The following is a 25,894-nucleotide window of genomic DNA, read 5'->3' on the forward strand; positions in this document are numbered from 1 at the left end:
ATCTGTTGACTCAGAGATCGAGACGTGGCTGCACGATCCGTTACAGCTATGCAGAGAAGATGCCTGTCATCTCGACTGCTAGTGATACGAGGCCGTTGGGATCCAGCACGGCGTTCCGTATAACCCCTCCTGGACCCACCGATTCCATATTATGCCAACAGTCATTGGATCTCGACCAACGCGAGCAGCAATGTCGCGATACGATAAACCGCAATCGCGATAGGCTACAATCCGACCTTTATCAAAGTCGGAAACGTGATGGTACGCATTTTTTCTCCTTACACGAGCCATCACAACAATGTTTCACCAGGCAATACCGGTCAACTGCTGTTTGTGTATAAGACATCGGTTGGAAATGTTTCTCATGTCAGCACGTTGTAGGTGTCTCCACCGGCGCCAACCTTGTGTGAATGCTCTGAAACGCAAATGATTTGCATATCACATCATCATCCTCTGTCGGTTAAATTTTTTTCGCGTCTGTAGCACGTCAACATCTTGGTGTAGCAATTTTAATGGCCAGTAGTGTAGTTTACGCACAGAGAAATACGGATCGTGTGTTCAGAGCAGTGAACTGTACTTACCTTCAGTAGGCACTTCTGCAACTATTTCGTTGAAAGTCTTCCACCTACTATCGTGTTGACAACATAGTATTTGCGTACTGTCAGGGAATCGTTTGACAATCCACAGTCGCTCGACGAAATATTTTATGCTTTTCGTTAGTAGGTAGAACCCGGTAGTATTTGGGTGATATTGAACCATTAAACACTTTTATGAGTGGTCTTATACAACTACCTGTACTTTCTATAGGTAATAGTAAGTCATCCGGCATGACTTTTTTTTATCTCAGCATTTCTGTTTAGTTCCAGTCTTGAACTAGAGAAATACCCAACTCGAGAAACCTTGACCATGCATATTACATCCTTAATTTTACCATTATAAACAGGAATTACTAATAAAATAGAATCCACTCACTTCTTTAACGAACTTCACACTAGCGCTGCTATTCATTCCTGCTGACGCACTTGGGTCGACATGTGAAGAAACTAAGCATAAACCCGTATCACATCATAGTGGCCTTTTCATGCCGTACGACAACCGGTCGGCCATTTAAAATAATGCCGTGTCGTACAGCAGCCACAAATGTACCCGTATCTCGCACTTTGGTAGAAAATGTGCTGTGATTGTTCAGTTGAGCAGCGAGTGGGAGGCTTACCATGGTAAATGTGCTGGCCGTGGTAGGTGGGCGGGCGAGTGTCTTTCTGGGAACTGTTTAGAGGCTCTGTTCGGCCGCGTGTTGACGGTCCTTTCTCTGAAGCTGGATAAGGCCGTATTCGAGGAAGCAAATACGGCGGATTGTGGACTACCTATCACAGCCAACTTCCTTCTTCCTCCGAAGCTCACTCGTTCGCCCAGATAAACCTATCTGAAAGAGAGGAGTTATGCTACACCGGGACAAGGAAGTCTCGCCAACCAAGTTTGCCACTTGCGAACATATCGTACACACCGAATAAAATTGATACTAAAAAATTTGCAAGTAATAACTGAAAGGCCAACATAGCCCAATGCCATTCAACTATAATAAAATTTCAAAACACCTGCAGTCATGTAACAGATAACATCAACTGGGTGAATGTTGAGGCGTCGTTTCTCTTCGCGCAGTCTGTATTCAACACGCCACTAGAGGAACCATCATCAAGGGTATGCGCCATTTAGTTTGTTTTTGCACTCGCAATGTACTACAGTACTATGGTCCCGGTACTGCGATGTATAGCAGAGCTGCAAGCGATTGCTTCATTGTTTGATGTTTTATCAATGTGAAATTTTAGTTACATGTATTCCTGAAGACGACGGGTTTAGATCTGTCGAAACCTTGGTCAGAGGTTGAACAGAGCCTTTTTTTGCAATTGATGGGCTGCTTTTGATTCATTTACTAAGAATATAATATAAATTTGAAAGAAAAGACGTGCTGACTGGTATGAATATTACCGAACTATTACTTTCATAAGTCATGGTTGCAAAATACTAACACGAATTCTTTGCAGAGCAGTGGAAAAACTGGTAGGAGCCAACTTGGGGGCAGATTAGTTAGCGTTCCACAGAAATGTAGCAACACATGGGGCAATACAGACGCTATGGCTTCGCTTAGAAGACAGGTGAAGGAGAGGCAAACGTATGTTTCTAGCTTTTGTAGACGCAGAGAAAGTTTTCGACAGTGTTAACTGGTATTCTCTACGAAATTGTGAAGGTAGCAGCGGAAAAATGCAGGAAGTGAAGGACTATTGAAAGCCTGTACAGAAACCAAACGGCAGTTAGGAGTCAGGGGCATGAAAAGGTAGCAGTGATGGAGAAAGGAGTGAGACAGGGTTATAGCTTATCTCTGATGTTCAGTGTGTGCACTAAGCAAGCAGTAAACGAACCAAAGAAAAATTTGGAGAAGAAATAAAAACTTTGAGTGTTGCAAATGGCATTGTAATTGTATTCAAGGCAGCAAAAGGCTTGGAATAAATCAGATGACGGTAAAGAAATCAGATTAGAAAACGAGACGCTTAAAATAGATCAGTTTTGCTATTTGGACAGCAAAATAAATGGTGATGACGAAAGTAGAGAAGATACAAAGTGTAGACTGACAATGCCAAGAAAAGTGTTTCTGAAGAAGACAAATTTAACACCGAATGTAGATTTAAGAGCCAGGAAATCGTATCTGGAAGTTTTTGTATGAAGTGTAGGAGGTGAAACACGGACGATAAACAGACAGGAAGAGAGCAGATGATTTTGAAATGTGATCTTACAGAAGAATGCTGAAGATTAGGTGGGTAGCTCACGTAAGTAATACTGAATATAATTGAGGAAACAAGAAATTTGTGGCACAACTTAATTAAAAGAAGGGATCGGTTGATAAGAGACATTCTGAGACATGAACAATCACCAGTTCAGTACTGGAGGGAAGTGCGGATGTTAAAAATCATAGGAGACAGGTTCAGAAGGATATAGGTTGGAGTATTTACCGGCAATGAAGCAGCTTGCACAGGGTGGACTAGAACGGAGCGCTGTACTATATCAGTCTATGGTCTTAAGATCACATCATCATCAACAACAACAGTAATCAAAGCTTGGAGATTCCCCTCTTGTGTTGTCCTCCTGATCTCACAAGGGACAAAGAGGAGAGAAAAACTGGACTGGTGTGTGCTTGGGGCCGCCACAGCCACATGTGAAGGAGAGAGAGAGAGAGAGAGAGAGAAGGCGACAGCGCACGGGACTGTTGTGACTGGTGAGCTTGCAGCGCAAACCGGCCCCGCACCTCATGGACCGTAGACCAGACAGCTCGGTCGCAGCGCAAGAAGCAGAAGCAGTCCAGACGCTCGCTTCCCACACTGACCTTGCCCAACGCGTCCCACTGAGCCAGAGGCTGCCGTCGCTGCACCGTGCACCTCCCCATCGCTGTAGATAAACTGTGATCATAATGTCAGGTGTAGATTCAAAGAAACAGTATCTGAGGCAGTCGAGAGATTTGTACCGAATAAATTAATAAATGAAGGTACCGATTCCCCGTGGCTCACAAAACAGATCGGAACACTGTTGCAGATGCAACGAAAAAAGCGTTCCAAATTTAACAGAACTCAAAATCTCCAAGACTGGCAGTCTCTCACGAAGCTCGAAACTTTGCGCGGACTTCAATGCGAGATGTTTTCAGTAGCTTCCAAAACGAAACTGTCTCGAAATCAGGCAGAAAATCCAGTGACATTCTGGCCGTGTGTATTGTACACCAGCGGCAAGACACAGGCAACACCTTCACTGCCCGATACCGGTGGTATATTGCTGATGACAGTACCACTAAAGAGAATTGGAGTTGATAAATACCTTTACATAATTCCTTCAACAAAGAAAACGAGGTATACAAAAGTTAGTGGGGACAATATGCACATGTACGAACTTTGTCAAGTAAAATGTCCGTCAAAATAGCAGTAAACAAACAGTAGTAGGTTTGAGAACGTGAGTAGTCCGAACCGGTCACCGAATAAACAAGCATCTATTTTAGATCAACTCTCTCTCTCTCTCTCTCTCTCTCTCTCTCTCTCTCTCTCTCTCTGTATTACGAAGTAAATATTCCAGAATTCGAATCAAAAGCAACGCCTACAAGTCTAACGCAGAATTACATACCCTCGATGTAGCAAAGCAGTACTCGTTTAGTATTATCACGTATAGCGAATCCGGGGGGGGGGGGGCTCAATCACAAAAACAAAGGCTTTTTTTGTTGCGGCGCGCCGGCCTCTGTAGCCGAGCGGTTCTAGGCGCTTCAGTCCGGAACTGCGCTGCTGCTACGGTCGCAGGTTCGAATCCTGCCTCGGGCATGGATGTGTGTGATGTCCTTAGGTTAGTTAGGTTTAAATAGTTCTACGTTCTAGGGGACTGATGACCTCAGATGTTGAGTCCCATAGCGCTTAGAGCCATTTGAACTTTTTTTTTTTTTTTTTTTTTTTTTTTTTTTTTTTTTTTTTGCGGCGAGATATTTTCACGAAATTCAATCATCGACGTTCTCCTCTGAATATGAAAAATATTGCCGCCAACCTACATAAGGAGAAACGATCATCATAAATAAATCACAGAATCAGAGTTCGCGCAGAAAGATTTAAATTTTCCATGCACTATTAAAGAGTGGAACGGTACAGGAACGCCATTCGAAGAAGCATCTGCGAGGCATTTAACCCTAACACACTAGGGGGGAGGGAGGGAGATGTTACATTGATACTAAACCTTCAGAAAATTCACTATTCCACATTTTGTTCAAAGGAAGTCATATTTATAGGTTATGCGTTGCATACCAGATAAAGTATAAAATGTCCTTCTCTATTCGAGGATAAAGCACTCTAGGGTTAAATGAGGACTGCAGAGTAGGCTTGCACATTTAGATGCAGATGTCGATATAGGTTGGGGGAGAGGGATAGGGGGTGCGAGTATGACCAACACCCCCTCCCCTTTCCCAAAAATAAATATTCCCAAATGCCTTTACATTTTTACAAATAAGTGTCTAAATTTCTCAGCTTAGTTGAAGAGAATAAACAAACGCGGAAACGAGTGGTCTTGAAAATAGCAAGGACACTAGAAAATTACAGTCCTTTGCTTAACGCACGTTACTACCCAGCTGCTTGCTTGACAGCACGACGGTAAGCATTGCACGTAAAGGCGCACCCTTACGAGCTGTGATCCTACCTGCTGGCAGCAACAAACCAAGTAGGCTGGCAAATCACAGGAAACTGAGTAAGGCAAGATAGAAAGGGAAAACGAAAATTAAGAAAGACTGCCTTTCTAAAACACGGACTGAAACTGCAGAAAGTGACGGTATATCCTTCATTTAAGCGCTCGCTTAGCCATGAACTGCAAACTTCAGTTACAGCACGCTTCAGTTACATACCTTATTTGTAAGTCACGACGTCAGCGTTCAGTGTTTCTTGTTACTGTTTTTCTTCAGTCAGGTACATCATATACAGTCGTTTCAATTTTTCGGACGAATGCTTTTCAGATTATAATTGGGTTAAGTACAGATATGTTTGTCACCCTAATATTTACACATAAAAGTGTTGAATTTTTGTTTCTTCTGTGCGTCAAACAGTCGTCCCCTACACGCGTCGTAAACCTTATGACATTATGTTCCCGCAAAGCCATAACTGCACCAATAAGTGTACTACGCCTGTCATTATAGACTAACCAGTGCGCATCATTGCGTCCGCACATCAACTACTGACCTACTACCTAGAGGAGAGTAAGCATTAATGGCTTGCCCTTGCCACAGGTACTTCGACGTACTAATGAAACAAAAACCATGCTGCTCCTTATAGCTACACTTATTGGTCTGCAAATGAAGTAAATGCTGCTGGAATGTTGTTCAGCACATTGTTCTCACGCACCAGTAAAAAATCTGCACTTACACCCAGTACACCTTGTATGTCTCTGAATTGCATTTTCTTAAAAGTTATGTTTCAGCAGTATACTAAGCACTGACCTAAACAAATTATTACATCAAAACGTTTCGTATATTTTATTATTACCATTGAAAACATAGGCCTCGATAGTATAAAAAATGGAGTTGAGACGTTTTATTGGGGGGGGGGGGGAGGGGGCGGGTAGCAAACGGTGACACCCCCCTACACCCTCCTCATCCTCATCCCCAACCCCTAGAAGCGGAACTTGGAACCGCGCTCCCAACCCTCTGTCACGAATTTTTACCAGCAACCACTAATAGACTTTCAAGATCGTGGACCAGATCTTACTTTCGTTGTTGTGTTGAGCACAAAACATAGAATTTGCAGGTATGTCTTGACATCAGATAACTTGTTTACCTTATTATTCGACAATGGCCAGGTTGATTTTGGTTGCCATTTATTTTTTTTTTTTTTTTTTTTTTTTACGTACTACAGAATTCAAATTTCACGAAACTCGGACAAGTTGTGCTCTCAAAGACAGCCTCTAGTCGCCTGCGAATAAAGGACAGAAATGCCGTTTGCGAAAACAAAGGGAAGTATTAGGAGCTGTGACGGAACTGGGTTGCAGGAAACAAGGCTAGGGCCGATCGATCGATCAATCAATCAATCAATCAATCAATCAACAGTGTTACCGGTTCCTGACAGATATTGGACATTTATTCATATAACTTGTGAAATACGTGACGTCACCTCCAGTAATATAATTTAAAACACTACAGCAAAAATAAGGCTCATAAATAATTTACTCCAGTAACATAAATCTTGCTGATGGGACGTCCAGAACCGTTATGTTTATGTTCATGGTTAAAACATTCGCTACATTTGTAAAGTTATTTTTTGCCTGAACTCTTCACACTGTCAGGTTCCAGGGACTCAATCCCATCTTCAGGTGTGTATATAAACACTAGATCGAAGCTTCCGCGTCACAGCTATTTTATGAGGCAACATGTCTGTCACACTTCTTTCGTCAGACTGTATGCTCAAATGTACCGTCGCTACGATCACCTTTCAGCTGCAGTTGACAGCAGCTACATGACGGAAATTTAGTGATCGGTAACGAAAATTTTGTGAAACGGAGGTGTTATGTTTTGAGTACTTATTGGTTACTTTTTATACGCAAATAAAAAGAAGCTAAACTGTTCCCAAACAGGCCGTAAAGGCCCAACGGCACCGACCGCCCGCCGTGTCATCCTCAGCCCACAGGCGTCACTGGATGCGGATATGGAGGGCGATGTGGTCACCACAAGTTACGGAAGTACCATAAAATATTAAAAATTGTCCTTAACGACCGCAGAGTTCGCAAGATACAACATGGATAAAATATCCTTTATATTTGAAGGTTGATACTCCCAGATCTAAACAGGTGCCAACGTTTGAATAGTGAATGGACATCATCCTTCAGCATTGCGAGAAATGTCACTCCTTTCATACGTAGTGAGGAATATTGAGGCCGCTTTTTCTCGATATAGAACACTTCATGGTTACACGAAATGGGTATCCGAAATTTGTGTGTGACAATTGGCAAGAAATATGCAACTGCAAGTGATTAAGGGAGAGCTGCACAACGTAATAGTTCACAAAGAGTGCTTTAGAAATTTTTTGGGGGGCGTTCAAATGCAAGTCGCATACGAACGGTGCCAAAAAGCCGTGCGCTCGTCTAACACACCCAAGGACCGCACGTACACAACACACTGGCTGACGGCCTTACAAACACTGAACTCTGTAACAGCGCACAGCTGCGGCCGACACGCCGTCGCACGCAAACACCGCTACCGGCGTTTTAGAATCGCAAGCAGTCTAACTGCCGCACAGCACGCAGCCCTGTAGGAAACTGTCTATCAATTAGCTTTACGCCTCCGGTCTAGTAATTATTCTGTGGCATCAGTTGTAGCTACGTGCTGCCACGGGTCAGGTGCAGACTCACTCTCTCTCTCTCTCTCTCTCTCTCTCTCTCTCTCTCTCTCTCTCTCTGTGTGTGTGTGTGTGTGTGTGTGTGTGTGTGTGTGTGTGTGCGCGCGCGTGCGCGAAAGGAGAGGGTGAGGGGGAGAGGGGGGGGGGGAGAGAGAGGGTGAGAGGGAGAGGGGGGGGGGGAGAGAGAACGATCGACCTTGCATAGCCAAAAGTCTTTCTTCCGTTTTCCATCTGCTGCGGGCGCATTGTGTGTTACCACCTCTCTCCATACTAGGGTTGTAAAGTGACACTTCTCCGCGTATATGCAGTGAATCACTTTGATATTCGGGCACTATGATATGTTGAACTTGTAGCATCATAACTTTATTCGTAACAAATCAAACCAACCATATAACCAAGTATTATATTCATTGATATGTCTTCTAAATATAACATAAACTTTATTACGATAACGTAATAAGATCTTTAATAATACTATTAAATACAACTCGTTTCTATATTCAGTTTACTTTAATATTCGGAGACTTTGCAGAACTAATCGTTTCAAGACAATATTATGAGGAACATTAAATGTTTCAGTATCTTGTCGGGTAGCCATTCTGTTTTTTAACGCTGCGGCATACTGCAAATGTAGACTGTCCCATTCTTCTTTTAATCGTCGCCTCAGAGTTTTCTTGGGCAATACTGGTGTTCTTCTAATTCGTCGCTCCAGTTCTCCCCACACATTCTCAATGGGGTTGAGATCTGGTGACTGAGGTGGTGGTTGTAAGACTTTGGGGTAATTCTACAACAAATATTCCTGCACAATGCGGGCCTTGTTTTACTGGTCATTGTCCAGGTAAAACTTGAACGTGTTTCATATCCCCACGGTTTCAACACTTTTCCGTAAATTCTTCTTTAATATGTTCAAACAGACATATCTGTCCATAATACTGTCGATGAACACGAATTCTCCCGGTCCAAATATCGATATACAGTCCCAGACAAGAACGTTGCCACCTCTATGCTTTACAGTAGGTTTAATATTTGTGACTGTAAATTCTTCGTTCTTGTTCCGCCACGCCGTGCTTCGTCCATCCGACCCAAAAACGTTAAATTTACTTTCGTCGGCAAAAATGACGTCGTTCCACCATATTTCGTCCTTCGTAATAAACTCCCTGGAAAAGTACCATCTCTCCTCTCCATTCTGTTCATTCATATACGCTTTCTTCCTAGCCACTCTTCCATTGTAGCCACTTTCATTGAATGCTCTGCGAATCGTTTGAGGAAGTACCTTTTTGCCAGTGTCGTTTAGCAGCTCACATCCTAATCTGGATGCACTGAGTGTAGCAGTCACTGATGTTGAAGCTGCTATTGAACTGGGTGTGACCAGTCGGTCACAGCTCGTATGTCTTCTTCAAAGGGAGGCCGCCGCTGTCGCGTTGTTGGTTAGCTTGCGATTGGCTGACTACTTCTCACAGCCTTCTCTTCTCTTTCGTTCCCGACTGGCGTGCTAGAGCTTGATTTTACGCAGTGACAGGAAGTAGGGCCGGCCGCTGTGGCCGAGCAGTTCTAGGCGCTACAGTCTCGAACCGCGCGACTGCTACAGTCGGAGGTTCGAATCCTGCCTCGGGCATGGGTGTGATGCCCTTAGGTTGGTTAGGTTTAAGTAGTTCTAAGTTCTAGGGGACTGATGACCTCCGATGTTAAGTCCCATAGTGCTCAGAGCCATTTGAACCAGGAGGTAGGGTACGATGCAAATAAAGTTTCGCCGTACCTTGCGTTCCACCGTTTGTTGCATGCAGGACCCAAGGCCACGCACTCATTGACTTGGTGGAAAGCGATGCGTGAAGTCGCGCACTGCACGGCCTCCAGTGCTGGGAGAATCGACCAGCGCATAAGGCACGAGCAGCCTTGAACAAGTGAAACAGGAAAATCTGCTTCCGCGAGCTACTGGCTGCACAAGCGAGGAAGGCGCGCTGCCTTGCGTACCAGTCCAGAAGAGACGAGGTCCGCCGCTTTCATGCCGAGAGCGTCCGTGCCCGCGCACGGCAGGCCGGCTCGTAAAAGGGAAAGGGAGAGCCACTCTGGGGAATAGCAAATGTCCCGGCCGGCGAAGCAGCCAGGCAAAGGGGCTGCAGTCGCAACGAGAACGGCGCACCGCTGCACTGCACTACGGTACGGATAAGTCTGCGGGCGTCTGCCTCTCAATGAAGAGAGCAACCGAACGAAGACAGTCGATTCAGTCGGTCGGAGTTTCCCGTGTCGGTTGGTGGCGCAGGAAACAAAGGCGTGGCCCTATCAGGTCCTAGAGCAAAACCTGAGAAAGGCATTGAATTTCCTGTGTTACTAAGTACCTCCTCCAAAAATTTATTGAGAGACGAGAAATACTTTTCGAAAACGATAATAAGATAAAAACATCAATGTTTTGTTTTCTCATAAAAACGAACATGAGTTTGAATAAAAGTTATTAAGCTCCAAATACCAGATGTTAAACAGTTTAGACATGCTTCGCAATTTTGAAAGGATTACAAAAGATCAAACACATTAAATATTAATGATTTACGATTGTCCATCGCGACGTCAGGTGGGGGCACAAGCCCGCTGCCGGCACAACAGGCCCCAGGCGTAGATCTCGGGGCCCCAGTCCTCGGCCACAACGACGCAAGCGAGAGTAAGTTGATTGCTACAACACGTACAGCAAACACACTATCAAACTGTGAACAAGGAAAACAAAACTAAAGCTTTTGGCGAACTCTGACAGATATCACACTTAGAGCGGGTATAGATACGGTAGTAACAAAGAATTAAATGTTATTTATACTTCGAATGAGAAAGCCGCTTTCAAAACTAGTATCTACAACTCAGAACGTACCTTGACCCTTCCTTTATTGGTGGTGGTGGTGGTGGTGGTGGTGTTGTTTGGTTTGTGGGGCGCTCAACTGAGCGGTTATCAGCGCCCGTACAAATTCCCAACCTTTGCTCAGTCCATTCTCGCCACTTTCATGAATGATGATGAAATGATAACACAAACACCCAGTCATCTCGAGGCAGGTGATTTATGAATGATTCTTTATTAGTTTATTGGTCACATCAGAAGTTTTCAAGTACTTCCATTGACCTTGTGGAACTCTTTTGTATAAAAATTAAAACACAGATGGAGTATCATATGATATCCCACTTACGCCGTTAAAGTGTTTCGTGCTATCCAAGGGAGGAGATATAATACTGGGTGCAAGAAACAAGTCACTGCCCCACTGATGAAAGTGGACCCTCAAACTCAGCACCGGCTGCAAGGCCTTAAAATCACACGAAAACAACAGTTTGAAATTTTACTTAAAATTGGCACCCGAAAATTTAAGCCAATTTGCATATTGGAGAGGGTCGAGCACATAACGGAGGGCCCTTCAAATAATCACCAATTACATGCAAAATGCGGGAACGCAGAATAAAAAGTAGTTGAAAACCAAGCAGGAGGAAAGCTCCAAGCTGCATCGAACAGAGTGCACATAACCGAAAAAAGTTTTTAACGAACGGTACAAATGACACTCACCCATACAGGAGGCGGCAGGACGTGGCTCTTTCCTGAACAGAAAAACCAGAAAGGTGGAGTGTCCGGCAAAATCCCGCAATGAAGGCGTTTCGAGCGACTTGAGCAGCCTGGGGCACGATCCGTAGGCTTTGCCGGATCGCGCTGACTTCTCCAGGAGCAGCCCCGAAACAACCAGTGCAGCCCGGACAGGGGTAGCCTCGCCAAGCACATCACGTCAGTAGCCGCACTGTCCTGTACCGTAAACGCCGGCTCACGACACTCGCACCAGAAAATCCGTGCGCCAGCAATAATGGCAAATGGCTTCCCAAGAAGCATATATGCTTTGCCGGACATCCACCGTCAGCCTCGACCACCTCCATGTGACTCCCTTCCTTCCTTCCTTCCTCGACCGAGAGAGAACGATACAAAACGTACTCGTTCCGGTAAAGAAAGTGCTCAACTCGCGGGGGCGCGAGCTGTCGACTTTGCAGCACGGCTTCACTGAATTATTACTGAGTCGTTTCTTTCGAGTGAAACCAGTGTGTAGAAGCAACCGAACGAAAACAGTCCACACTTTCCGTTGTAGTTTTGCATACTTACTTAATCAGTCATTGTTACTTATCAAGTGAAATCAGGTTGGAAATTTTCTGTCTGTAGAACCATCTATTCGTTCGTTCAACTAAAAACACCGTTTAGTGTTTTCGTTGACTGAGCTACCATTCATTTTCCTGAGTAGATTCAGTGTGCAGTACTTTCATTAATTGAAGTAGAGTGATGGTCTACAACTAGGGGTGCCATATCCATGGAGTTTCCTGGAGGCATTTTATGGGAAACCTCAAAGTTGAGATAAGCATGATTCATATTTATTTATTTGGTTATGTAGGCCCTACTGACTAGACTTTTTTTCACAATTTAAAACAGATTAATATGTTGCTGTGGAGATGTAATTAACATGTAACTGATTTATCGTTTGTGGTACAAAGTGGAGCACAAAAGCTTCCTCACAGGTACACGAAGAAGAAAGGGTCATTGCCAAATTTTAGCTAACGCTGGTATGTTTTACTGAATGGGTGTGACGCTGTGCAATAATTAAAAATCATTTGAATCTAGATCTTAAACCCTTATTCAGCCATTTATTTGTGTGGAGGGTAAATATACTGCGCAGAAAATTACGTTACCGGCTATGCACGCAAAAATCATACCCATGTATACAAACCCGTTTACATTTCACAGCCTCTCAAAATTAGCAGGCATAGAATTCCTCTGGTGTGAATTAGTACTATTCACAATCTAACACAGATGTTAAAATTTCACAATAAAGTGCGTCTCTGCCCAACACTGTAATCTGAACCGAGCTCGCACCCCTCTGGACCGCTGGCAGTGACAACACTGAAGTCGCCTTACAACCAGTGCATTCAGTTTTGAGCGAAAACTTACGATCATTATGCTGCCTTAAATCATGACTGCTGACAGCATTCTTTATCGCTGTCGTTATCACTAGGACATGCTTTTCCAAGTTAGTGCCAATAAGCAGCCTTTAGTTCAGCTTTTTGTCTCTTTGAGTAGTGCTTATATCTAACAGCGGACTTCGTTGCGTAGATCAAAGCGTCGAAGCACTCAGTGGCGTGGCATGGGAATGGGAAAAATTATACAACTGCGTTGAAAGTGATCTTAAAGATAAACTCGGATATTCGTGATTTCGAACTACACTGTAAGACAAAAAAGAAAAATACACTACGAAGATATTATCCAAATGGAACGGAAATCGGTACATAAAATGTACAGGAAAACAAAAGATTACAATTTCAGAAAAAATGGATGACTTAAAGAGAAAGATAATCGCAAACTGATAACGTCAGTAGTGCGATGGTCCACCTCCAGCCCTTATGCAAACACTGGGCACTGTGATAGAGTTGTTGGAAATCCTCCTGGGGGATAGCATGCCAAATTCTGTCCAATTGTCGCGTTAAGTCAAAATCACGAGATGCTTGGACGGCTCTGCCCATAATCCTCCAAAGATCCTCAATTGGCAGAGATCCGGCGACTTTGCTGGCCGAGTAGGGTTTGGAAAGCACGAAGACAAGCAGCGGAAATTCTCGTCACGTGCGGGCTGGCGTTATCTTGCTGAAAAGTAAGCTCGGGATGTTTTGCCATGAAGGGCAACCAAACTTGGCGTGGAATAACGTCGACGTACCGTTGTGCAGTAAAGGTACTGAAGATGACAACAGAAGGAGTTCCGCTATGAAAATAAATGGTACTCCGGACCATCACTCCTGGTTGTCGGGCTATATGGCGGGCGACACTCAGGCTGGTATCCCACCGCTGTATATGGCGTCTCCAGACACGTCTTTGGCCTGGAATCTCATTAACTGGAGTAGAATTATCATCAGTCATCAGTCCCGCATCGGACCAAGTCCCAATGACCAGCGAAGACGTGGCAGACGGTATTTCCTGCCTTACCAGGTATTAGGGCTTTTTGTCTGGTCAGCACACGTACGGAGTCTAAAGACCGCTTAAATGACTTTGTCTCTCCTGTAATTACTCTAATCTTGTCTTCTTGATACGTTAGGGAGCGATACATAAGGGGGCTGCAGCAATTTCGTAGATTCGCCAATTGAGGGTGTTTCTTGAAACTTTGTAAGTAGGCTTTCATGGGATAGTTTACGTATATCTTAAAGTGTATGGCAGTTCACTTTTTTTGTATCTCCGTGCCACTCTCCCGAGGGTCAACTAGCCTATGACCATTCCTGCTGCCCTTCTTTGTATTCATTCAATATCCATGTTATTCCTATTTTTTTTTCAGCTCTCACACACTTCATCAGTATTCGAGGATGTAACTGTTACGTTGTTGCTGTCGTTTTATGTTTTTGTTGTAAACTGGCTTTCTGGTCTTAAACTTTCGTGCATATCTGTGTTGAATGTGAACCTGAACAATGCAAGTGTTGTGATTAGGTAAACGCTATCTGATAAAATGAGCAGCCAAATGCCTGAAATGGAATAACTGTATTGCAATCAGCTTTTACCGGAAACAATTAGGTCTAAAACTATATACTAAAGAAAGAGTCCCGTGAAATTCCGAATCGTACAATGCAGTGAACAGCGCTGCAATGCGTAACGTCTCAGTACGTGACTTGCAGTTCCAGCCTACACGAAATTAACGGAATAAAAATTCTACATAAAATTAATAATCGAATTTGAAAGAATAAATGTCTAAAACCCTTATATTAAAGGGCACTGTGAATTAATGTAGGCAAACTGACTAAATAAAATACCAAAAATTAAATTATGAACACGCAAATGCAACACTGCGCTGTAAGAACAAGACTGTCAGATCTGAATCACGCTTCACCTAAACTTATCCGGTAACTATTTCGAAACGTAAATCTTAACTGTAAATTATCTTACTATGTACTGATTTGGTGTTAAACAGGCCCAAACAAATTTTCGTGATTACCTTGTGGCAACGGAAACTTGGTACGGCTCAAAGGCGGTAACATTAAAATACAGTGCAGCAGCAAACCAGCAAACCTTGCGCAGTGCAATGCAAGGAAAAGCAGCTGAGCGAAGCACATCATGCTTTACCTTGAGTGACTGTGTTTCGCTCAATGCAATGCGATGACACGAACTTACAAAACAAATCTCTGTAAGGAAAAATGTGATAGAAACCAGAGTTACTAAATGGTGGCAAAGAGATTTATTACGAATGCTCTGATCCCTTAGCAATTAAAATAATCTTTACAAAAACCATTTCTTATAAGAAGTTACTGTCATGAAATTAGTTAATAATTAAAGGAGCGGTGAATCTATAACTATGAATGCTAGCCACGTGAACAGATCATTTTGTACAATCTCGTCTCTACAATCAAACTGACGCAAACCAGTAAAGAAAACTGATGAAGCTGCGAAGTATTTGTCTTTCTCAGTCTCACAATAATTTTTGAGCGACAAAGCAATGCAGCGAGAACATTAGCTGTAAATCTTCACACGTCTCAAATCAATCTTTACCAGATCATATTTCCAAAAAGGAACATGGTTTGAATTTACATCTGTGTTGTTCTAGCTATTCCCAGACCGCTCGGTAACTTAACCAACACGTTACTCCCTCACTTACTTCTCACTGGATGCTACTGGCAAAGGTTCTCACTAGCACTCTAGTGAGAACCTAAGTTCACCCCTGTGGCATAACATATCGATTATTGAAGACTTCTACTTGAAAGATATCCTTTGTACAAATTTAAATTATAGCACATCGAATAAGAGCTCACATAACTTTCACTGAATACAAGAAAACTTTCAATGACAAATAGCAAGAGTGTTTTGAAGACAATCTCCTTTGTAGACTGATTGAACTTTCCCAGTATCTCACCAATGAACCTAAGTCTGCCACGTGTTTCACGTATGACCGAGCTTATATAACAGTTTCATTTCGTATCTCTACAAATCGTTACATGCCGATACCTCTGTGGGTTGATAGATTGCATTAGAGGCTCACTGATATACTTCTCGTGTTTTGAAGTGCACAATTTTACATTTCTGAACGTGTAAAGCATATCGATAACTTTCACACTACATAGAAATCTTGCAAGATGTGAAAATATTTCTGTAACATTTGTTCAGACAATAGCGGTACTTACTACACCATGTGTGCAAAGTCTAAGGTTACTATTAACACTGTCAAAAAGTGCAACGTCAACATTAGGAGTCCCAACATTATTTCCAGGGGCACACCTAAATTTACTGGTCCTTGGTTTGCACTTCTCTGCGGTCGAAGCTGGTAGTGAAAACTGTTAATTCCTATATTTTGGTGATTAAATCTGGATCTGCTGACTTCAGGGCGTGGCTGTCTGAGAGAACTCCATGTTGTCTATTACCATTGGTTACCATGATGGGGATAGTCGGATGGTTGACGTGACTGAAAAACGTTGTTGAATCTTTTGTGGTCGCTTATTGACAAATTTTATATTGGCTTCTGACTGGGGTTCTTCAGTCAACGTTTGATGACTCTTCTGACTTTTCGCCAGCACGAGTGGCTTGCATTGTTAAAGCTTCATCCTTCATTGCTGGTGGCAGACTGGAGTCGAAGTCGCTGGCACAGATCATACTAAGTATATACCTGTCGCTCCAACGTTAGAGTGCTTTCCTGTCGCCATTACCGCTGCGGTTCTCCTTTTGCTACGTCAGAAAAATCATGAAACAAGCATTGATCCGAGGACACGAGACAGAAGCCAACAGGCAATTTGTGAGTGAAGAACTTTTACTGCTTGAAATTCCAGTATTTACATTCTTGCTTTGGATCGTGTCTTTCGTGAGTTTTCATGAAACTTTCGCTGGGACTCCTCCTGTGGACGGTCGGCACATAATGATGTAATGGGTGGCAGCAACTTAACGATAGATATCTGAGGGCTGCAATACATAGCTGCTGAAACAACTTCGGAAGTGGTATAGGCCGCAGACATCCAGTAACGTCTCCATGTAACTTGTGTGGGGAGAATTGTACCAGTCTTGGCATGCCTATTTTGCCACGGAATGTATGCTGGTACCACTGTTCTTGAATTTCGTAGCTTTCTCGGAGCTTCACTTCTGCTCTCCACTTTCAACTTTATGGTTCAAATGGCTCTGAGCACTATCGGACTTAACATCTATGGTCATCAGTCCCCTAGAGCTTAGAACTACTTAAACCTAACTAACCTAAGGACATCACACACATTCATGCCTGAGGGAAGATTCGAACCTGCGACAGTAGCGGTCACGCGCTTCCAGACTGAGGCGCCTAGAACCGCACGGCCACACCGGCCGGCTCAACTTAACGTTGTGGCAATGCTGTTTGTAGGTCGAAGTGCGATCAAGTGTCACCTTCAATCCTATGAGAAACGGAAGTTGAGATGTATGAATATTTTAGATGAAAATAACACACAGTTCAAACTGGGGCTGGAAAAGTTGATTGGAAATGTAATACGTACACACTTTCAAAGTGTCAGGTGAGCTACTTTTTCAGAGCCTCATAGTTGGATCACCTGCGAAAGGAAGAAGAAGCAAAAAAAATATAGGGGCCAATAAGCTTTCGTGTAGGAACACGTTTCCAGACCTAGACATTGCCTGCGTCGTCCCTGAACGTCTACATAGCACCGTTTGCGAGTAGCTGTCCAGTGAGTTACATAAAGTTATCGTCTTTAGTAAAAAATTGTAAAATAAATTGGGCTTCGAACAATAGCAGTAGAATAAGGTTCTGTGGTCAAACCGCCCCCACCATAATAAACTCAGGTAAGGTGCACAGAGTCACTTGCGGCCGACGACTTTTGTGGGTCCTAACAACACAGTGACGTACTGTGTGTGTGCAGTGACAGCGCTGTGCGTGTTGCGTGCGAGTGGACCGTCTCGGCTTACAGATTTCGCAGTACTTGGTCTGCTCTCTTTTAGTGGTGTCTGGAAACCTTCTGGGTAGCCAACACTCATAATTACAGAGCCGTGTGGTAGCTGGCGGTTTTATTCCGCTGCACGCGGATCGGCGGCGCAGTCCCGGCTGCCAACTGCCGAGCCCGCGCCGGCGGCATCAGACGCTGCAATCCCGTTACCGGCGTCCGCTAACGCAGTTACCACAGCCAGCGAAGCCGTAGCTGGCACCGGCGGTGGCGGGAGGCTAGGGGGGGGGGGGGGGGGGGCGGAGGGCGCAGACACTTAACGCCTCCACCCGCGCACACGGCTGGCCTGAGGCCCGGCTGCGTTGCATTCTCTGCGTCCGCCTCGTGATATTACAAAGCAAAAAGTGCGGTATGTCAGGCGGCTTGTGAAGTAAATTTTTACCGCTAAAATATTCCGTAGAATTTTCGTTAAGCAGTTAGATTACTGTTCATCGAGCATGTCAAAATTTGTGAAACGACGACATTTTCCGCCTTTTTAATTTTTATTCACCATTGTCCAGTTGGAAACTGTCCGCCCCCGGTAGCTCAATGTCAATCCTATGGGCCCGAGTTGGATTCCCGGCTGGGTCGGAGATTTTCTCCGCTCAGGGGCTGGGTGTTGTGTTTTCCTAATCATCATAATTTCATCCCCATCGACGCGCAAGTCGCCGAAGTGGCGTCAAATCGAAAGACTTGCACCCGCCGAACGGTCTACCCGGCGGGAGGCCCTCGTCACACGACAATAAAAGTTGAAATCTGGGAAAAGGCCATTGAAAATGCCGTGATACAGAAATATATCAATAGCTGGAATATTATTACTGGCGAAGGCCTAAAATTCATTTCTAGAATAAATTATTTCGGAAACTGTTAATTAAAAAAACTGAACTTATTTCAAGTGCCAGGAGCTGCTGATAAACCTTTATGTATAACCATTTTCGATGATTGATTACCTTCAGTAGGGTACAGATAAATATCTATCACAAATGACAAAGTATGTACATTTAATATGGAACTAAAAATATAAATTATCGAAAAATATGGAGACAAACAACTGCTAATTTCAAGTAAACCACGCTTTATTATTCCAAAAACAAACAATTTTATGAGTCTTCAGTCTCATTGGGATTATTTGTATTGTTACAATAGATAGCCATGTTTTTTTTAATTTTCTGAATTAAAATCGTTACTGTTTGAACGGACTGACAGAAACATCTTTCAAAGTCACAGGGCGTGATTGGTGAAAACTTAAATTTGCACATTTGTGGAAGTGAGTATTGGACAAGTTTTCTTCTGCACAGCATAATGTTGATTTTTGGCAGCAGATTAAAAACTTTATTTTTCTCAACTCGTAGTTCAAATTTTTACTCAAACAACTCAGCAACGGGACCTTCTGCTTCGCCACTTCTCATTTTCATGCATTCGATAATGTTTACATTGTCTTTCAATGGTGTTGAAAGGTTTTCCAGTGCGTTAATCTGCCCCATAAAACAGCAATTCCTTTTGATGTACACTGAATCACTCTGTAGACCATAACTTTCAGAAACTTCTTTTGCATTCAGAATACAAGCATACTACTCTCAAAACTGAAAAAAATATTTTATTGTCACTGTTCTGCTCAGCATAGTATTCAACTGCTTCTAGCCACGCACCACAACGTGTCAGTACTGGTTGTGGTTGCAAAATAATACCGGGATAGATCTCTTCAAATTTTGACATCCTACCAGGAGCTTCCAAAGTATTTTTTTTCACGTCTGATATTAAACTATTAACATTTTCGTAATTTATTCTTATGCTTGCAGCTAATCTATTTATTCCGTGCGCCGAGGACATTCATGGATCAGTTTAGGATATAAAACATTCAGAACATCTGCAGTTTTAACCATGTAAGGAGCAGAATCGGTAACTAACAAAACTTCTGTTTCACTCCATTTACCCATAAAACATTCATAATATCATTAACGAGCTTTGTTGATGTTTGGTGGTTACGTTTAGGAATTTCTTCACACGCAAAAGGAAAGGGTTTGCTCGATTTATCTTCAAATAGTGTTTGGAACGATGCAGATTAGTAACCATTCGAGAGACCGTCAGAATGGAGCCAGAGATTTCGTATTCCGTAGTCTGTACCCCTAGATCACGTCACCGTTCGCTTCCCTGTCATGTCTGCCCTGGTAGCTGAGTGGTCAACGGGACGGAATTTCATACCAAAGAGCCCGGGTTCGATCCCCGGCTGGATCGGAGATTTTCTCCGCTCAGGGACTGGGCATTGTGTTGTCCGAACTCATCAGCCCATTCACGAAAGTCGTCGACGTGGCGTCAACTGAAAAGACTTGCACCAGGCAAACGGTCTACCCGACAGGAGGCCCTAGATGCACGACGTTTCATTTCATTTTTCCCCGTCATGAGGTTGCGGGGCCCCATAGTGACTCTACATTATTTCAGGTGCTATCTCCCAAAGATCGCAGAGCCACATCAAAGTCAGTAACGCACATACACCAAAGACTGTGCAGTCCTCTACGACGAATGGGAGAGGCTGAAGAAGACACGTGCCCTCTCCCAGCAGAGCAGAGTCCTCGCACGGTCAGTATAGAGGCGAACATGGACTTCAACTGACAGAGTTATTGAAGTCTCAGATGGAAGTGTACTTTTGTAAATGTTGAACATTATACTTCAAGAGAACAGTTCGTTAATTAGTGCATCAATTGATGCTTTGTCAATGGCAGCTCTATATTATCAAATGGTTCAAATGGCTCTGAGCACTATGGGACTCAACTGCTGTGGTCATTAGTCCCCTAGAACTTAGAACTACTTAAACCTAAGTAACCTAAGGACATCACACACATCCATGCCCGAGGCAGGATTCGAACCTGCGACCGTAGCAGTCGCACGGTTCCGGACTGCGCGCCTAGAACCGCGAGACCACCGCGGCCGGCTCTATATTATCAACCAATCCTGTGGCTATGGATTTTATCAAGTTAAGTAAATCGTTTTATCCTTCTCGTGGTAAAGTGGACTAATATTGGATACGTTGTAGTTCTGATGAGCCGTCTCCCAGAGGAATCAAAGTTACGGCTGTACGATTTTAATTTCGTCTGGTCGTAACATTTTGCATTAAAATTCGTTCATTTTCTTAATCAGACCATCATACGGCAGGTGAACTTCGTACCTAAAAATTCCACTCCTTTCACTTCTTGGAAGGTTGAAGATACTGAAGCGAGGTTATAATACGCAGAAGAGTACAAAATTTTGTTTCATACTTCTTCCATTTAAGTCTTATACTGACCGATATGTTCACTGAGTATTTTAAAAATGGAAGCAAATGTTTTTAGGAATTTCGAAAGCTCTTGAAAAGACAGTGCTGTCTTAATGTTTTCGCTGAAATTTATTCCAAAGAAAAAACAAGAAATCTGAAATCGGAAGGCAAGGCGCCCAGAATCGGCCGTTGCGGGGTGAACATTTCGAGAATGGCTCTCGTGCCAGACTTAAGACGACGGGCCACGACATTGTCTGCACTGGGTCTTTCCATTAGTGCTCACCATAGGCGCACTACAGAAAACTGGTACACCAGGGCGAGGCTGGCAGATAAGCCTAAAACACTTGGCCACGGGGCTCGCGGGAACTCTGCGCCTAGCTCGCTAACAGCCAAGATAACGTCCGCACTGCCGTCTGTGGGGTCAAATGAAGTGACTGAGATGTATTGCTTGTTCAGCCCGAGGAGAGGTTCACTGTGTCTGATTCTCCATCTGTGAAAGCCTGCTTTCCTGTAATATAATCACAACTATTTGCAAGATGTAGAAACTGGTAAAAGATTTTCAGATAATAAATTGACATAATTCAGATATGGAATAACAATAAAAATAGGCAAGAACAAGAGTAAAATTATACAAACTGAAATACGCGAAATACCTGTAACCATTCACTTTCCGGATTATTAATCATCATGAGATACGTTAAGCTATTGCTAGTACCAGAATTACTTTTACATGAATAAAAAAAAGTTAATTTATGCAAGAAGGCGTTTTGTGTTTTCACCGATCTTCAGTTGACGTATTATAGTAATAATACGTTTTGCCGATTGAATTTTGAACGTTGCAGTTGTTTTTTACTCCGTAGCTTGCAGCTCATATTTTCGAATAGCGCGCACACTGATGCAGCGCAGCCATGTCCCCCACAAGCGCAGTCAACGAAAACGTTATGTTGGTGAAGATGCAAATATACTGAGCAAATTGAAGATTGCAGCTACAACAGCGACCAACGTTTTTTCATACAAAAAATCTATACGAACAGTGGTTGGTTACTGTATTCCTTAAAGTAGCTATTCCACAGTCTCGGAGCTCGGTCACCCTCATCATCGATAATGATGTTATTGTGCACAGATTTGTTGGTGTCTGGGAAATAAAGAAATCACAGCACTGTGTGGAAAGGAAATTTTACTGTGGGGGCGTACGAGCAGCTCGCTTTTCGTGCCCGTGAGAGTGTTGATGGAACTGTGTGTCTAGACCTACAATCACAAGAGCGAATACAACGGAAGTAAGTAGTGTCACGTAGCATAAACTGGGTCCAGATATTTACACAAGTAATTACGGGGTAATTGCGATACTGATGAACTCTTTGCTTCAGTTCAGGTGCGGATTTAAGGCACGTTGTGAGAGGTGTCACAGTTTCTTACGACCTCTCCCCCCCCCCCCCTTTTTCCAAAAAAAAGAAAAAAATCGTCTCCAAAAAAAGAAAAAATCTTATAAAGAGCAAAGATGCATGAGATTTTACAGATAATACGTCATTATTATTATTACTATTGTTGTTGTTGTATTGAAACATGTTACAAAATTCTTTTACATCAGCGATTAGGAATTGCTTCAGTACAAATGGCAAGAAACTGCATTTCATGTAAATACATAGTGTGGAAAAAATCTGTCTAAAATCTTAAGGCGTCACACAATTGTTTTAAAAACTGTGACAGCTACACCTTTCACAACTTTGACAACTTCATAATCTATACGGCATGAAAACGAAGAATCCACTCGCCATTATCAGTATTTCACTTAGCTGTATTTGCATATAAAACGGTCAAAAATCTTCAGATATTAAACTGGTTTAATCCAGAGACGAACACAGGTCTGCAGACAACAGCTAAATGAGCACATACGGATGCTGTATCTTTGTCGTTTCCATCTACGTTCTGGAAAATCAGTCTTTTGTTTATCTCTTCGTATTGGAGCATCTGTAGCCTTCTTCTCCTGGCTGGAATATTTACTGCAGCCGGTCAGGCTACAAACCAATAGACTCAATTGAATAGTACCCTATTTTGGAAGAAGCGGAATTTTCTTTAGAATTTATTGCCATTTTCGTGACTACTGGGTTCTCACGATGCTGTATTCTCTAAAAATCTACTAACAATTAGGTAGTTAAGGTATGTAAAAATAGAAATGATTTCAGTAAAGTATTGTTGTGTTGGGAACGGTTGTTGCAATGAGCTATCTCCACTGGTTCAAAGCTAATGCTGCACAGAAGTACAAAATACAAAAATCACAAAGAATGAGCGCTGGTTTGCAACGCTGCGATCTATGTAGTTGCATTGGTAAAGCATTGGCACGCACTGAAATAAATAATTCAGTGTCGACATTATAGTATAGTGCAATAAGGAGCACCTTGTCTAATGTGACGACGCGAAGAGTAGGCTGAGAAACTGTGATTAAGTGATACAGTATGAGAACTGTAGTACGGAAAGCCTGGCTCAGTTACAGGATCGATGACAGCTGCTGAGTTGGCAGGCTGTGTGGAACGTCGCGACGGCCAAGTGGCGGGGGCCGCGCGCTCCGTGACCGGGCGGGGGCGGTACGGTATGCCAATATCGCGGGCCGGGGGCAGTCGGGCCATCCGCCCCCAGGAACGCGGGGCGCGCGACCGCCGCCTGCAGCCTGGCGCCACCTTGCGCCCGCTCTACACCTCTCCACTCCAGCCCCAACCGTTGCAACGTCTACACCTCCGGAGTCAAGGCTCGCGAACACCCCTACAGCGGAGTCAAGAACTAGATACATTGCCTGACAAAATGGTATAGCGCCGAGAAGGGGATGAAGAAACGAAACTCCACGGGGTGAGAGGTTATGTTATTTCAGTGATAAGAAAAAGATCCGACTGCACGAAGAATTAAGCAATGTAAACCAAGCCATTCTATTCTCTCCTGACGAAAGCTGGCCCACAAAAGTTGCAAAAGGCACTTATTATCCTGGATACTGGTACTGGGAGTATGTTGACGTCACAGCTGATCCGACCCATGTATTATCGGGGTCAGATTTGAGGATTCAGTTGGGCATAAGAATAGTTACATACCGTGGATACTGTTCATAGAAGCACAGGCCTTGTGTGGATGAGCATTGTCCTGTTGGAAAATGACATCACGATACTGTCGCATGAGGTGACACATGAGGATACAGGATATCCGCAACGTACCGTTATTCCGTCATAGTTCACTCAATCAGTACCACATGTTACCTCAAATCGTACCCGATTACTCCTCACACCATGACGCCAACAAACCGAGCGAGGTGGAGCAGTGGTTTAGCACACTGGACTCGCATTCGGGAGGACGACGGTTCAAACCCGCGTCCAGCCATCCTGATTTAGGTTTTCCGTGATTTCCGAAAATTGTTTCAGCCAAATGCCGGGATGGTTCTTTCGAAAGGACGCGATCGACTTCCTTGCCCGCCCGTCTGTAGTCCGATGGGACCGATCACCTCGCTGTCTGGCCCCCTTCCTGAAAACAACTAGCTATGATGTCAGGAGTAACACCGCTTCGACACTCCAAACATTGGAAGGGTGGGACCTCTCCCCAGATCGATGTACTCGACAATGATAGCCACCTAGTTAGTGGAGAACCGCGATTCATTGCTGAACACAATGCGATTCCATTCATCTGCAGTTCATGCTTCCCGTTCACGACACAACCATCCAAATGCAGCTTGACGTGTTGATGGATGCTTTGTGCGGCGGCTTTGTCTCCAACCAACGAACTGAGATGAAACGGAATGTTGGAATAAGACCATTACTTCTTCTCGAATGCATTCCTGAAAAAATAGACCGCAAACAGTTACATGATCGTTTCATACTACCACCAGTTTCATGAAGTTACAGTTGCGTGTTACCGTTCATTTTCAGACAATTTACCATCAAAAGGTGAGCGCACTGGACGACCCAGTTACAAACTTCGCTGTTCTGGAACGGTAGGTGCAGATGGGAAGAATATTCTAAGTCTCTTGGTGCACAGTATAGAGATATTCCCTTGCGTTGTCAGACGTGGTCGACCACAGAACCATGACGACGAGTATGTCTGCTCTCGCGTTTTCATGTAGTCAAACATCGATCCACTGTCACATTCAAATGCCCCACGCAGATGGATACAGTAGTATTCAATCGGCCGGCGAAATGGAGACTGTCCGGTGCTCGTAACGCTGTCTCGTACGAGTATCAGACATTCCTTGTCCTTCACCGCAAGCCACTCAAGATCTGTCGATGTTCAGGCCCCTTACATATCCTATTAGGTCTGTTAACTACACTAAACACGAACAATACCGAAACACACTCGTGGCCGTTACACCTGTCACAGAAAACTGAAACTCCAACTATGCCCATACTCGGCGGTGATGAGCAACGTTTATCAACTTACACTGACATCCCACCGTGTTTTCTGTGCGTTTCACTTTATTTGTCAACACAGTCTTATAAAATTTTTTATTGAAGCGTTTCTGTAACGGCCCATCGTCATAAAATTTGTCAAAAACATCACATTCTGATACAAGCACACAATCTTGACGGCACCTTAAGTGGAGACTTTCTTAGTTTCTATGAAACAAAAGTGAAACAAAATATTGTCAAGTGGTCACACTGTTAACATAGTTGCTTAAATGATAGCGAATCGCCGTTACGAGGCACGTTATCATCGGATACTGAGATCTATGTTCCTTCGAAATGTCACTAATACAAGCCCCCACCTATAATGTAGAACTCAAATTCACAGCTCGGGTGGTTATATTTACCTTTCCAGAGTGAAATTTTCACTCTGAAGCGGAGTGTGCTTGGAAGTTTCATATCAGAGCAAATTA

The 25,894-nt window shown here is 43.6% G+C and overlaps 1 protein-coding gene across 2 annotated transcripts in view; it reads left to right on the forward strand.

Moving 5' to 3' along the window:
- Positions 1–25,894, forward strand: part of LOC126332942 (pleckstrin homology-like domain family B member 1) — a 996,704-nt gene that overhangs the window by 71,136 nt on the left and 899,674 nt on the right. The gene's annotated exons all lie outside the window — the stretch shown is intronic.

Source organism: Schistocerca gregaria, chromosome 2 (assembly GCF_023897955.1).
Source record: "Schistocerca gregaria isolate iqSchGreg1 chromosome 2, iqSchGreg1.2, whole genome shotgun sequence".
In the NCBI taxonomy this organism is placed as follows: domain Eukaryota; kingdom Metazoa; phylum Arthropoda; class Insecta; order Orthoptera; family Acrididae; genus Schistocerca; species Schistocerca gregaria.